This window comes from Abramis brama (genome assembly GCF_963993115.1).
Source record: "Abramis brama genome assembly, chromosome: 2".
In the NCBI taxonomy this organism is placed as follows: domain Eukaryota; kingdom Metazoa; phylum Chordata; class Actinopteri; order Cypriniformes; family Leuciscidae; genus Abramis; species Abramis brama.
The window spans coordinates 2,228,453-2,243,452 of record NC_139964.1 but is presented as its reverse complement, the minus strand read 5'-3'; the positions used below and the strand labels follow the sequence as shown (position 1 = coordinate 2,243,452).

The 15,000-nt window shown below is 46.8% G+C and overlaps 2 protein-coding genes across 3 annotated transcripts in view; both read right to left on the bottom strand.

Moving 5' to 3' along the window:
• LOC311077459 (NLR family CARD domain-containing protein 3-like) overlaps window positions 1–15,000 on the bottom strand; it is a gene marked incomplete at its 3' end in the record, with an annotated part of 351,403 nt that overhangs the window by 163,801 nt on the left and 172,602 nt on the right. The window lies entirely within an intron of this gene.
• LOC311077439 (NLR family CARD domain-containing protein 3-like) overlaps window positions 1–15,000 on the bottom strand; it is a 76,668-nt gene that overhangs the window by 11,545 nt on the left and 50,123 nt on the right. The gene's annotated exons all lie outside the window — the stretch shown is intronic.

Here is a 15,000-nt window from a genome sequence, read left to right as displayed (position 1 = left end):
GAGAGCATGTACCCGACCCTACTTTCTCCAGCTCACAATGGAGCCACTTTGAACTGATCTCCCTTCAGACATGCAGGGAAATCACTTTAAAACTGAAATCCACCTTCTCTCCTCAAGATATTCTACCTTCTCATTTTATAAAACAGGTATTTGACACTGTTGGTTCAGATGTTCTGCATATCATTAACAACAGTCTTTCATCTGGGGTTTTCCCTGCCTGTTTTAAACTCGCCACTGTGACTCCCATTCTCAAAAAACCATCACTTGACTCCGCTGTATATGCTAATTACAGACCCATTTCCAACCTGTCTTTCCTATCAAAAATTCTAGAAAAAACAGTCTTTATACAGCTGCAACACTATCTGCACATTAATTCTATTTCTGATATTTTTCAGTCTGGTTTTAAACCCCTTCACAGCACTGAGTCTGCTCTTTTAAAAGTTCTTAATGACATTCTAACAACGACAGACGCTGGCGATACCATGGCTTTAGTGTTATTAGACCTGAGTTCAGCTTTTGACTTTGTAGATCACCAGATTCTCTTATCTCGGCTAGAACATTCGATCGGTATCTCAGGTATGGTACTCAAATGGTTCCAGTCTTTCCTATCTAACAGAAGTTTTTCTGTTAGATTAGGTACTCATTTATCTTCTGCGACCCACCTCAATTGTGGGGTACCCCAGGGATCGGTTCTGGCACCCCTACTTTTTTCATTGTACATGCTTCCTCTGGGAACAATTATGAGTAGATTTGGTGTGTCGTACCATTGTTATGCGGACGATACCCAACTCTACATACCCATAAAATCTAAAGATAGCACTACATATATGATACTGCAAGACTGTCTCCACGAACTCAAGCTATGGCTCACTAACAACTTCATGCTGCTAAATGACGACAAAACCCAAATCATCCAATTTGGTCCAAATGAGCTCTTTGACCGACACTGCACTGATCTTGGTACCCTCATGCCACACCTCACTTCTGAAGTTAAAAACTTAGGTTTCTACCTTGACAGTAGTCTTAAACTGACCAAGCAAATTAATGCCACAGTTAGAGCCAGCTTTTATCATTTACGACGGTTAGCCAAAGTCAAGCCATTTTTAAACAGGAATAGCTTCGAAACAATTATTCACGCTTTTATTTCAACACGACTTGACTATTGCAACTCACTATATGTTGGGTTACCTCTCACCTCCATCTCTCGTCTTCAGATGGTCCAAAACGCGGCTGCCCGTCTGCTCACTGGCAGCCGAAAGCGAGATCACATCACCCCAATCCTACGTTCTCTGCATTGGTTACCGGTTCGATTCAGAATTGATTTTAAAATTTTATTATTTGTTTACAAATCTCTTAACAACCAAGCCCCCAAATACCTTTCCGATTTAATTATCATTCATAATCCATCCAGATCACTCAGATCAAGAGATCATCATCTCCTGGCTGTCCCACGTTCTCGCTTAAAACGAAGAGGTGATCGGGCTTTTGCAGTAGTCGGCCCTAAGCTGTGGAACACCCTACCACTACATGTTAAATCAGCCTCCACACTAGCTGAATTCAAATCTTTGCTGAAAACACATTTTTTCTCTAAAGCGTTCAATGTACCATAACTTGTATGTTATTGTCTTGTTTGTTTGTTTATTTTACTTATCTTACTGTACAGCACTTTGGCCAACCAAGGTTGATTTTAAATGTGCTCTATAAATAAAATTGATTTGATTTGATTTGAAGTGTGTTAGATGTCAAAGGACCCCTAGTCCGCATCTGGGAAGATGGCCTTGTAGCTGAGTACAGAAGAGCCTTGCCATTTCTAGATCTAACTTGGTCTAACAGAACTCTCAGAAGTAACCTAGACAGGTTAGCTACATGGGAAAGAGATGCTGATGTTAAGGCCAAAGTGAGAGTAGCAGCAGCTACGTTTAACACAACAAAACAAGACAATCAATGGCCTAAAAGAGAAGGCAAATGCAACTACTGTGGAAAATTAGGACATTGGGAGAAAGAGTGTAGGAAGAAGTTGCAAGATAGTAGAAGAAATACTATGCATAATTCTGCTCCTTCTCAGCCCGCCTACAACCCTGAAGTAGTTCTGCCAGTGTCCACTGAAACTTTAGGACAGCTCGCTCAGGCTCTTCTAAGAGCACAACAAGAACAGGAAAAAAACTAATTGTTGGGGCTGTGAGTAGCTACCTTTCCCCTGTAATCCATCACAATGACAAAATAATTTTTGTGAAAGGTAGCATACAAGAGAAAGAGACTGACTTTTTGCTTGATACAGGTGTAGAAATTACAGTAACTCCTACAAAATTGGCTAAAGGTTTAAACATCCCGTACAAGAAAACCAAACTTTGTTTAACTGGCATAATAGGTAAAGATTCTGTTTTGTATGAAACCCCTCCTATAGAGGTACAATTTGGCCCAAAAACTCTGACTACAAAATTGCTATGTGCTCCATTAAATATCAAAAATCAAATTGACAGGAACTCCACATCCAGTTACCAAACAATATCCGATTCCATAAGGAAGCTATACAGGGAATCAAACCTATTGTAGAAAAGTTGCTGAAGCAAGAAGTGCTAGTTAAAACCAACAGTCCCTGTAACTCACCCATATGGCCCATCAAGAAATCCAATAAATACATCGATAAAATCACCCCCCTAGTAGCAGATCCATCTACAATTTGTAATGGCTTACCATTAGATTGTAAGTTTTTTTCAGTAATAGATATGTCGAATGGATTCCTTTCTGTACCCTTACACTCTGACAGCCAGACATGGTTAACTTTCACAGTTGACTATGAGCAGTACCAGTGGACACGGTTGCCACAGGGATTTCAGAATTCCCCAACCATATACCATCAGGCTGTAAGACGTGATTTGTGTGACCCAGAATGTCCAGTCAAACAGTCCACTATGATTCAATATGTCGATGATATTTTGATTGCCTCAACAGATCATGAGGTACATCAAACTGAATTGGCAGCATTGTTGGACTATTTGCAGAAAAAACGACACAAATGCAGCTTTCACAAAGCTTAAATTGCTAAAAACCAAGTCATGTTTCTGGGTCAAACAATTGGTGCAGGAAATAGATCTATAACACAGGATCAAGCTTCTTCAGTAAAAGCCATACCTCCGCCTACTACCAGTAAAACACTCATTTTTAGGAACAGCAGGTTACTGTAGACCTTGGATTGAAGACTATGCCTCGATTGCGCAGCCGCTCTATGACTTGTTGAAAGGCCATGTTAAAGATTCTGATACTATTTGTATGGAAGAACTTCATTTCAAAGCTTTCAATGATTTGAAGAGAGCACTATGTCAAGCACCAGCATTAGGAATTGCTCAATCTGACAGACCCTTTGTGCTTTATGTCCATGAACACTTGGGCTTTATGACTGCATGTCTAATGCAAGATCATGGGGGCAGTTTATGCCCAATTCATTACTATTCTGGTAAACTTGACATAGTCGCTCAATGTATGGGCCCATGTCTTAGAGCAGTGCAGGCAGTCAATCTAGCTCTTCAGGCTTCATCAGTAATGGTGTTAGGTCAGATTGTAACTGTAAAATGCCTCATGCAGTGTCCGCACTAATGAAACAAGCAAAAGTCACTTCTGTCACCTCCTCCCATTGGGGAAATTGGTTAACTACCCTCACAGCCCCGAACATCGTTTTACAGCGTGCGCCAGTCACGAACCCATCCTCATGTATGATGTCTGCAATGACTGAATTTGTGTTAGAGGATGAAGGAGAAATGACTAACGATTGTGTTACGCTTACATACAAACCTACGAGTGAAGTAAAAGAAACTCCCTTAGAGAATTCAGAATTTGTGTTGTTTGTTGATGGTTCAGCTCAAGTCATTGAAGGTAACGGATAAGCAGGTTATGCAGTAACTTCCACCACTGAAGTTGTAGCTTCAGTGATCAAAGTGATCAAAGTGAAAGCACATCTCACAACTAATACTACGGAAGCTAAAGGTAATGCTCTTGCTGATGTATCAGCTAAACAGGCTTGTTCCTATGCAACTGTACAAGTGTGTTCAGGTAGTACAGCACAGAAGACAATTCTGCCTCCTGAATCAATCATTGATCTGTACAAAAGACGTTCCTCTATATGAAGCATGGACATGGTTAGACAAATGAGCCACTGTGGATTCATCCGGCTGCTGGACCAGAGGGGGAAAGTATGTTGCTCCCGAATCACTGCTGCCATATTTGGCTCAACAAATACACAATTTGGGTCACAGCATTGACTCAGATCAAGGTACACACTTCACAGGACAGGTAGTCAAGGAAGTGTCTAGAATGTTGAAGATTAAGTGGAATCTTCACTGCCCATATAGGCCACAAGCATCAGGACAGGTTGAATGATCGAACAGAACAATCAAAACCAGGCTAAGCAAAATGCATCAGGAAGGAGTACCATGGGTCGAAGCACTGCCAGAAGTATTGTGTAGTATGAGAGCGTCACCTAACAGATCAGTAGGACTGAGCCCTTATGAGATTATTACTGGACGCCCGATGCAGATGCCAGGTGTGATTGATCTTAGAAATGCTGATGTACACATTGCCTCAGATGCCCTGATTGCTTACTGTGAAAACCTCACAAAGGCAGTACAGAGTGCCAAAGAGAGAGTTGAGTCTTGTTGGCAGACTCCACCAGAAGGTGGACACACAATTATCCCAGGTCAATGGGTCATGATAAAGTCATTCAGAAACAAGCCATTAGAGCCTAAGTGGCACGGACCACATCAAGTGATGTTGATTACAGCAGCTGCAGTATTGTGTCAGGGAAGGAAAACCTGGACTCATGTGTCACACTGTAAAGTTGTTCCCCCACCTATAGGGATAGGATAGGACACGGACCAGTGTGGAGCCCAGGGAAGAACCGAATGCAACCGGCTTTGGGGGCCAACCCTGCGGTGAAGACTCCCTCATAGGCCTTCCCCATCCACTAGTCCATCCTTACCTCACTGTTCTTTAGGTGTCGCAGGAATTAAGAAATAGGGAAAGAAGGAACAACAATAGCAGACTCTGAAAAGGATACAACCCTAGTGTTTGAACAAATACTGCTCTGTCGTCTTTTGTTTTCTTTTTTCCTCTGTGCAGATACCACTTGATGGCTGTCCCGAGACCCATATGTATGGGCTGAAATATGTGCCACCAGAAACTGAATTTGAATCAATTATATTTGAATTTGAATTGCTAAACTTGAATAATTGCATTGGAAAACTGAATTTGAATCACATAATTTGAAATTGTATTGTTTAATTTGAATAATTGCATTGAAAAACTGAATTTGAATTGTATAATTTGAAATTGAATTTATTTGTTTGGAACTGAAGTCCAATACAATTTGATCCTCACTGAAAATTCAACTCTCTTTATATCCTCACATTCAGTTCCCACAATTCAGATTCAGATCACCAAATTCAGTTTCAAGTTACTGTGACAGACATCCGGGTAGTTGGAGGATGAAGGAAGAGCAATCGAGCGCAGATCGATAGATAGAGTTATCCCTTATATACAGTATATATCTGCCTGAATCAGCCTGAAGCCTATAACTATATACTGTATAGTTATAGTTATAGGCTTCAGGCTGATTCAGGCAGATAAATATATATATATATATATATATATATATATATATATATATATATATTTATATATAAGGGATAATGTATATAGCGAGGCGGTTGTTATAGCGAATAACAACCCCGACAGGTCTTGAATCAGCTTGAAGGGGTTGTTATTCGCTATAACAACCGCCTCGCTATATACATTATCCCGCTTATTACATGGCTACCTACAAAATAAATAAATAATTTGACACAAATTATTGATTTAAAAAGGAGTTTATTGATTTAAAAAGATTGTATTGCTTCCGCTAAAGAAAATAGTCCGTTCCGCGTCCATAGCAACGCTCTGTTTTTCATGGCAACGGTGTGATATACTTCGCACATTGGAATTCAACCAAGCTATGTAATAAGTATATCACACCGTTGCCATGAAAAACAGAGCGTTGCTATGGACGCGGAATGGACTATTTTCTCCAGCAAAAGAAAACGTACTCGGTTACTAACGTAACCTCGGTTCTCTCTAGAAGAGGGAACGAGTACTGCGTTTTATCAAAACGCTACGGGAAAAGTCTCTTTTCACGAAACACTGAAGCAAAAATTATCCTTTAATTTTTATATATGTAAAACGCGTTGCGGCAGCAGCAGACAGCTGAAGCAAGACGGCTTGTCTGCTCATTGGCTGCTCTGCGGCAACTGCATAAGCCTATCGAGCGCAGGCTGATGCAACATCAGACCAATGAGGGCGCTTCGCGCCCTCCTCGCCACTTCCCGCCGAGACGGGCGTGGCTTACCTCTATAAAAGGAGCTCGAGAAGGCTGACTCACTTGATTTTGATCGCCGAAGCGAACCAGAGTGAACCAAACGCACGGCAAGGGAACGCAGTACTCGTTCCCTCTTCTAGAGAGAACTGAGGTTACGTTAGTAACCGAGTACGTTCTCTTACGAGAGTTCTCTCGTACTGCGTTTTATCAAAACGCTACGGGAACCCCTTGCAAAACGCCGTGCGTGCTGGGATAAAAACACTGATCACCGGAAGCTATTTCAGGCATACAGTGCATAATCACCAGATAGACTCACACAGAGTCAGGGAATAAGGAGGGGAAGCCTTAATTCCCTATACTGTAGCGTCCGCAGGCTTAACATGACCTCACAGGGAGAGTCTACAGGACAGGAGGGGTTTCCTCCGTCCTTATATAGAATCAGAATCAGAATCAGAATCAGAAAGAGCTTTATTGCCAAGTGTGCTTGCACCCACAAGGAATTTTTCTTGGTACTGAAGCTTCCAGTGCACATATACAAATACAAATACAACAAGAAACATAGTAATACAAATTCTAAGAATAAAAATATATAAAAAATAAATAAAAATTGTATAAAAGTAAAAAAGTAGGGTCACAGTTGGGTTTAGTCCGAATAAACATTTACAGATTATGAACATATTTACAGTATTTTGAGTAGTATGAATAATATAAATATAAATATCACCTGAGTTAGAGAATATTGCACCAGACAGTGGGAGTCTAGCGCATGTTACAGATTATAAACATATTTACAGTATTTTGAGTAATATGAATAATATAGATATAAATATCACCTGAGTTAGAGAATATTGCACTAGACATGTCCACAGATGCGAATATGACATCACATAGCCAGGGTAGGGAGCCTGCACTAATGTGGGAAAACGTGGGTCTTACACAGTTCAGCCCAGTATAGTCGGTATAGTATTACACCGACAAAAGCTTAGCCTGTAAGGCGGGAACCTCTAGGTTATAAAACCTGATAAATGTAGACGGAGAGGCCCAGCCTGCCGCCGTACATATATCCTGTAAGGAAATCCCGCTGGACCAAGCCCACGAGGAGGCAACGCCTCTCGTAGAGTGCGCTCTGACTCCCAACGGGCATTGAATGCCCTTGGCAGTATAAGCCAGCGCTATGGCGTCAACTATCCATCTGGATAGACTTTGTTTCGAAACAGACGTTCCTTTGGAACGTCCGCTGAACGAGACAAAGAGCTGCTCTGTCTGTCTAAAGGCAGCAGAGCGGGACATATAAGTTCTTAAAGCCCTAACAGGGCAAAGAAAACTCGAGTCCCCTTCCTCACTCGACGCCGGCAGGGCAGCCAGGGAAATGACCTGAGCCCGAAAAGGCATGTTGAGGGATTTCGGCACATAGCCATGCTTAGGTTTGAGTATGACTTTAGAGTCATTAGGACCAAACTCCAAGCACGTCGGGCTCACGGAGAGCGCGTGCAGATCGCCTATGCGCTTCACTGAAGCGAGAGCCATCAAAAACACTGTTTTGAAAGACAAATGTTTGAGGCTGATTGACTGGATAGGCTCGAAAGGGGCACCTTTAATGGCCGCCAGGACCGTAGAAAGGTCCCACATAGGGACTGACGGAGGTCTGGGTGGATTCAGTCTCCTAGCTCCCCTGAGGAAGCGGATGACTAAATCATTCCTTCCTAGTGACTGACCCAGCGTTGAACCGGCGAACGCGTAAATAGCCGCCACATACACTTTGAGCGTGGAAGGGGATCTGCCCTTATCCAACAGCTCTTGTAGGAAGGAGAGAACCTCCGTTACCTCACATTCGAGGGGTGAAAGGCTCCGAGCTGTACACCAGCCGGAGAAAACCGACCACTTTGAAGCGTAGAGTCGCCTGGTCGACGGCGCTCTAGCCTCCGTGATGGTATTCATGACTCCCTCTGCGAGACCAACGGGTATCCGTTGAGCGCCCACACATGAAGGGACCATAGTTCCGGGTGTGGGTGCCAGATCGAGCCCCTGGCCTGCGAGAGGAGATCTCTCCTCAACGGCACTGGCCATGGAGCGATGTCTGCTAACTGCATCAGAACTGGGAACCATGCCTGGTTCTTCCAGAACGGTGCTACAAGCAGCACTGGGCATTTCGTTTTCCTGACCCGTTCCAACACCTGAGGCAGGAGGGAGACGGGGGGAAAAGCGTATAGCGGGCAGCGCGGCCACCTTTGGGACAGTGCGCTGTCGGTCTTTGAAAAGAATGCGGGGCAGTGAGCGTTTTCGCGGGACGCGAATAGGTCCACCTCCGCTTTGCCGAATCTCTCCCACAACAGCCGGACTGTTTGTGGGTGTAGAGACCATTCGCCCGTAGGAACGTTGTTCCTGGACAGTCTGTCCGGGCCCACATTCAGCAGCCCGGGCACATGTACTGCTCTCAGCGAGCGTAGGTTGTGCTGAGCCCATAGCAGGAGGCGTTTCGCCAGCCTGTACAGGGGTTTGGAATTCAGACCGCCCTGGCGATTTATGTAGGACACCACTGCCATGTTGTCCGAACGGACTAAGACGTGTTGGTCCTTGATGTGGGGACAAAAACGCGTCAGCGCGTTGTGCACTGCCAGCATTTCTAGGCAGTTTATGTGTTGGAGCTTTTCCCGTTCCGACCATAGGCCGAAGGACGGTCTGCCGTCGAGCAGCGCTCCCCATCCCGAGGTGGATGCGTCCGTAGACACCATCTTCACCCTCGAGGAAGTCCCCAGGCTTACACCTGATTGGTACCAGTCGTTCGCCATCCAAGGTACCAGGGCTGTGACGCAGTCCTGATCGACCTTGAGGCGTAAATGACCGGACACCCACGCTCTGCGCGGAACCCGCGCTTTCAACCAGAACTGCAGCGGGCGCATGCGGAGCAAGCCCAGCCGGAGAACTGACGATGCTGAGGCCATGAGACCCAGCATCCTTTGAAATTTTCTGAGCGGGGTGAAAGCGCCGTGGCGGAAAGACATCGCCGCGCGCTGAATGTTCAGCACGCGCTGTGGCGACAGCCACGCTGTCATAGACTGTGAGTCCAGAACTATACCCAGAAACGGAATCGTTTGGCTGGGGTTCAGTGAACTCTTCGCCCAATTGACCGTGATACCAAGATTCTCGAGGTGATCGAGTAAAATGGCTCTGTGCTCTATGAGCTGAGATCGTGATTGGGCTAGGATCAACCAGTCGTCCAAATAGTTCAGCACTCGCATGCCTCTGAGTCTGAGAGGAGCGAGCGCTGCGTCCATGCATTTCGTAAAAGTACGAGGTGCCAGGGACAAGCCGAAAGGCAGGACTGTATACTGGTATGTCTGACCCTCGAAGGCGAATCTCAAGAATCGCCTGTGATGTGACGCTATCTGTATTTGAAAATACGCGTCCTTCAGATCTATCGACATGAACCAGTCTTCTCGGCGAACATGCGCGAGAATTTTGCTGGTTGTGAGCATTTTGAAACGGCGTTTCACTAATACTCTGTTCAGTCGTCTTAGATCCAGAATGGGTCTGATGCCGCCGTCCTTTTTGGGGACTAGAAAGTATCTGCTGTATATCCCCTGTTCGCTTTGAACTCGGGGAACAAGCTCTATCGCCCCTTTGCTTATCAGTTTTGATATTTCGGCGCGAAGTAGGTGTGCTACATTCAGCGGTACCGAAGTTTCGACGCGCGCTGTGAAGCGCGGAGGGCGTCGATAAAACTGTAGCGAGAAGCCTCTCTTTATAATGCCTAAGACCCAGTCCGAAACCCCTGGAAGCGCTGCCCATGCATCTGCATGGTTGGCTAAGGGCCGGATACAGAGCGCGCTCTGTTCGCCGTGCGACAGAGGTGCTACGGGGCTCACAAACATAGGCGTTATGCCTGCGGCATTTGAGGCGGGGGGCGCGCTTAATACAGCGGGCGGAACGCTCGCCCTCGACCTTACAACAGTGTTTGACTGAGTGAGGGAGGGCTGCGCGAGCCCCGTGGGACTCATGTGTGCGAGTAGATGTGGGCTGGGAGCGGGCACATTTACTGCTTGGGGCGCGCTGCTTGTGTAAGCAGCGCGCGCGCTCACAGGTCTCGTTTTTACAGAGAGCCTGTGATCTGATAGACATAGTGTTCGTGGGCACTGAGTAGTGGGCACTTTTACTATGTGGGGGGCGCAATCGACCTGAGTCGATTTTATTTGCGCGAGCCCTGAGTGCAGGGCTGTGCTTATGTGTATGGATGGGCACAGAGGAGTGGGCATCGATACTACATTTATAGCACCATCGGCCGTGGCCGGGACACCAGAAATCACACTCTTTTCGAGACATATCTGGGTAGCCGTAAAAACGGCTTTTGAGTGCAGGCAAGCGGGCACTTGTACAGGCTTGCGCTTCGCAGAGAACGCTGGGACAGCCGCGAAGCTTGGGGCTGAGACAGCGAGGCGCTTGGGTGGGAGGCCGGCCGCAACGGGACTCACACACCTGCGCTTTCCTAGGCGGGCTAGGACTTCTTCGGGGCCTCTGGTTTCACCACAATCCTCGGTCGAGGGGCGCCGGGCGCACGATCGAGAGCGGGGTCTCGAGCTGCGCTGTTGAGGCTGCTGCAAAGAGGAGGCCGAAGGCGGGGGCTGAGGCTGTGAGGTTCGCGGGGTCCGTTTGTCTCGACCCGCCGCGGAACCAGAGCGCTTCGGTAGGAAGTGCTTGAAGGCTTGAGACGCTTTCTGGGCTTCGGTAAATCTCTCCACGAACTCGGAGAGAGAAGAACCAAAGAGGCCAGCGGAAGACAGCGGGGCGTCGAGAAACGCGATGCGCTCGGAATCGGCCATCTCCGTGAGCGTCAGCCATAAGTGCCTCTCAGCGACAGTGGCGGAAGCCATACAGCGTCCCATGGCTTGTGCGGCAGCTTTGGTGGCTCGGAGCGTGAGGTCCGAAGCACTCCTCAAATCCGCAATACAGACAGCATCAGGTCCAACCTCGTCCCATTTACGGAGGAGATCACCCTGGAAAATCTGTAAAGTAGCCATGGTGTGTAGCGCTGACGCGGCTTGCCCAGCAGCGGAGAATATTCGCGCGAGCAGCGTCGACGTCATGCGGCAGGCTTTTGAAGGTAACACCGGTTTAGTCCGCCGTCCAGCAGAGGGCGGGCACAGATGGGTCGCTATAGCCTGTTCCACCGGCGGCAGAGAAAAGTAGCCTCGTTCATTCGCCTTGTCCAGCGAGGAGAATGCAGGCGACACAGATGAGCGCGTACGCGCAGAGTAGGGCGCGTTCCAGGCCTTCGCAACTTCTTCATGTAACTCAGGAAGAAAAGGAGCGGGCTTAGATTCCGGAGAATTGCGCTCACCTGGGAGGAAGCTACCATCGAGCCGGGTGCGAGAGGGGGGCTCCGGTGCAGACCACTCGAGGCCGAGGCTCGCCGCGGCCAAAGCGAGTACTCGCATGAGCTCCGTCTCAATGTTGGCTCTCACTGAGGGCTTTCGGGCAGGAGGCGCGAGGTCCTCAGAGCTCGCCCAATCCTCGCTGCCTGAAGCGAGGAGAGAACAGGAATCCTTTTCCCCCGACGCGGCCACCGAAACAACTTCCTCTGATGAAGCGGCGGCAGGCTGCGGGCGCTGAGCATCAGGAAGTGATTCGGGGGAGGTCGGTGAAGCTGGCGGGCGAACCAGCGAGCTTGATCGGGGTGGAGAGGGTTCCGGGACCCGCTGCGAGCGGCGCTTCTTACGGCGCGGCATCGCAGCGGAGAATGCAGGCTTCGAGAAGGATGCCAGGCGGGTCCTCAGAGCCACCATAGGCAAAAGCTCGCAGTGAGGGCAGCCGCCGTCAGCGAGCGCGAGCGCTGCATGGTCCTCGCCGAGGCAGGAAACACAGATGACGTGGTCGTCTTCCCCGGCGAGTGGGGCTCTGCACGAGCCGCAGGATTTAGGCATCTTTAGAAAGACGCCGCTCTTTTAGGGGGTGAGTGCTACGAGAACACTCACACACACACACAAACAGAGCACAGTAAAGGATATGGGCGTCGGAAAGCGCAGCAGGTACGGCTGTAGAAGGCGGCGTAGGCCAGCGGCTTCGAGGGCTCGTCCCGCTGAAGTGCTTGCTTCGAACGACGCTGCTTCCGTGATCCAGCGATGCGTGCGCTTCGCTGAAGAGATTAAAATCAAGTGAGTCAGCCTTCTCGAGCTCCTTTTATAGAGGTAAGCCACGCCCGTCTCGGCGGGAAGTGGCGAGGAGGGCGCGAAGCGCCCTCATTGGTCTGATGTTGCATCAGCCTGCGCTCGATAGGCTTATGCAGTTGCCGCAGAGCAGCCAATGAGCAGACAAGCCGTCTTGCTTCAGCTGTCTGCTGCTGCCGCAACGCGTTTTACATATATAAAAATTAAAGGATAATTTTTGCTTCAGTGTTTCGTGAAAAGAGACTTTTCCCGTAGCGTTTTGATAAAACGCAGTACGAGAGAACTCTCTTAAGAGAACTCAACTATTTCCTCCAGCAGCGTTGTGTCGGTTTTGGCTCACAGGAAGCGGGCAGTAAGTCTCTAGATCCTGCAGCCGCAGACAAACTCTGCTGCCCCGCTGTAGTTTCTCTCCATCCGCCGGCCACCGGCAAAGGCAGTGGAACTTCCCGCCGAAATATACGTACTCCCGATCACCACTATGTCTTTGGCCGGTCCCATCTGGATCAGCGGGGACCGGTGCAGCAGCGAGGTGAAGCTGTGTTCCTGCCCGGGAGAAGAGACGCTGCCGCGGGCCACGGAGAGAGAGAGGCCATAGGTTTCATTCTCACCTGTGAAATGTTATCCCTTGCTGTTATTTTTTATTTTTATTTTTTTCCATTTCTTTCGTTCTAACATCCATAACAGCACAACAGTCTGGCATATTAGTGCTGAGTGATGATCCTGCAACACTGAAGTCTATCTCATAGATATAACATGAGATATAAACACTCTATCTATCGATATCGATCTGCACTCGATTGCTCTTCCTTCATCCTCCAACTACCCGGATGTCTGTCACAGTAACTTGAAACTGAATTTGGTGATCTGAATCTGAATTGTGGGAACTGAATGTGAGGATATAAAGAGAGTTGAATTTTCAGTGAGGATCAAATTGTATTGGACTTCAGTTCCAAACAAATAAATTCAATTTCAAATTATACAATTCAAATTCAGTTTTTCAATGCAATTATTCAAATTAAACAATACAATTTCAAATTATGTGATTCAAATTCAGTTTTCCAATGCAATTATTCAAGTTTAGCAATTCAAATTCAAATATAAATTATTCAAATTCAGTTTCTGGTGGCACATATTTCAGCCCATACATATGCACCAACCTCCTCACCTGCGTATGAAGCCACAACCTCTAGAAAACAACTAGACCCACAGTCAAGCCAACTATCACAAAAGAAAAAGAAAAAAAATACACAACGCAGAGACTCACATACGGAACCTCCAGAAACAACATATTCTTAGAGCTGATGAATATGTCAAAAAACGCCTTGTTTGCTGAAAAGAATGTTTGCATGCCACACCTGCCTTCAGTAGGAGCAGAAACCCCATGGGTGGCACACCCCCTCTATATCTACAAAATTCAGCTTCTTCCACGAACAAAGAAGATGGCTGCATTCTTGAACTCACTTGTGCACAAACATGGTGGTCAAGAACTCTTGGAGCATTAATCCCGTCTTATGGTGTCATGCAGGCCCTTGATTAAGTCAGAAGCTTATCGAATTCTGTACAGAAATTGGCCAATGATACGGCTTTGGCCCTGGGTAACATCACAAACACTCTCGCTTCGCACAAGATAATGATCTTACAGAACAGAGTGGCCTTGGATTACATTCTTGCAACGCAAGGGGGAGCCTGCACCATTATCGGCCCTGAGTGCTGCACCGGGGTAATGGATCCAACAGAGAACTTGAGCAAAATCCAACAAGACATTCTTGATCTTTCAGCAAAATTACACCAGATGACTGAAGATAATTCTTCATGGTTCGGAAACTTGTTAGGTAAACCCTGGTTGTGGATCAAGAAAATAGCAATTCTGCTGTTGTTTCTCCTACTGGCGTACTATCTATGCGTCCACAGCGTTTCATTCAACAAATGACTCACGCCTCTCACGAGAAAATGACAGTTCCAACCAGAAAAGACTATTACCCGTAAGAACTTCACAGACCCTAATTGCATGTTTGTTTCTGTGTCAGCATGCAATTACAGATAAGCAACACAGAACATGTGCTATGTGCCTGTAAAGATCACAAGTTACAAGGATGAACTTTTAAGTATCTAAATTTGTATTCGCAAGAGAGAGTGTGTGTGTGTGTGTGTGCGCATCATCGTCCCTTTGAACGCAAGTGTGTGTGTGTGTGTGTGTGTGTGTGCATCATCCTCCCTTTGAACGTAAGAGTGTGTGTGTGTGTGTGTGTGAGGGAGTGCTGGAATAGATCAAGTAATACTGAGTGAATTTGACTATTTCTGTCTTATTCCTCGTCTGCAGGAATATTAATAGAAAAGAAGATCACACTACAGCTAGAAAATTACAGAAAATTAATAGTAAATTACAGTTTAGAGATCGTGTGTGATCAGGAGCTTTTGAGAAATACCAGTAAATCAGTCTTAAGCCCTATTCACAGAGACCTCACAACTCTGAAACTGAAGGAAAAAATAGATTTA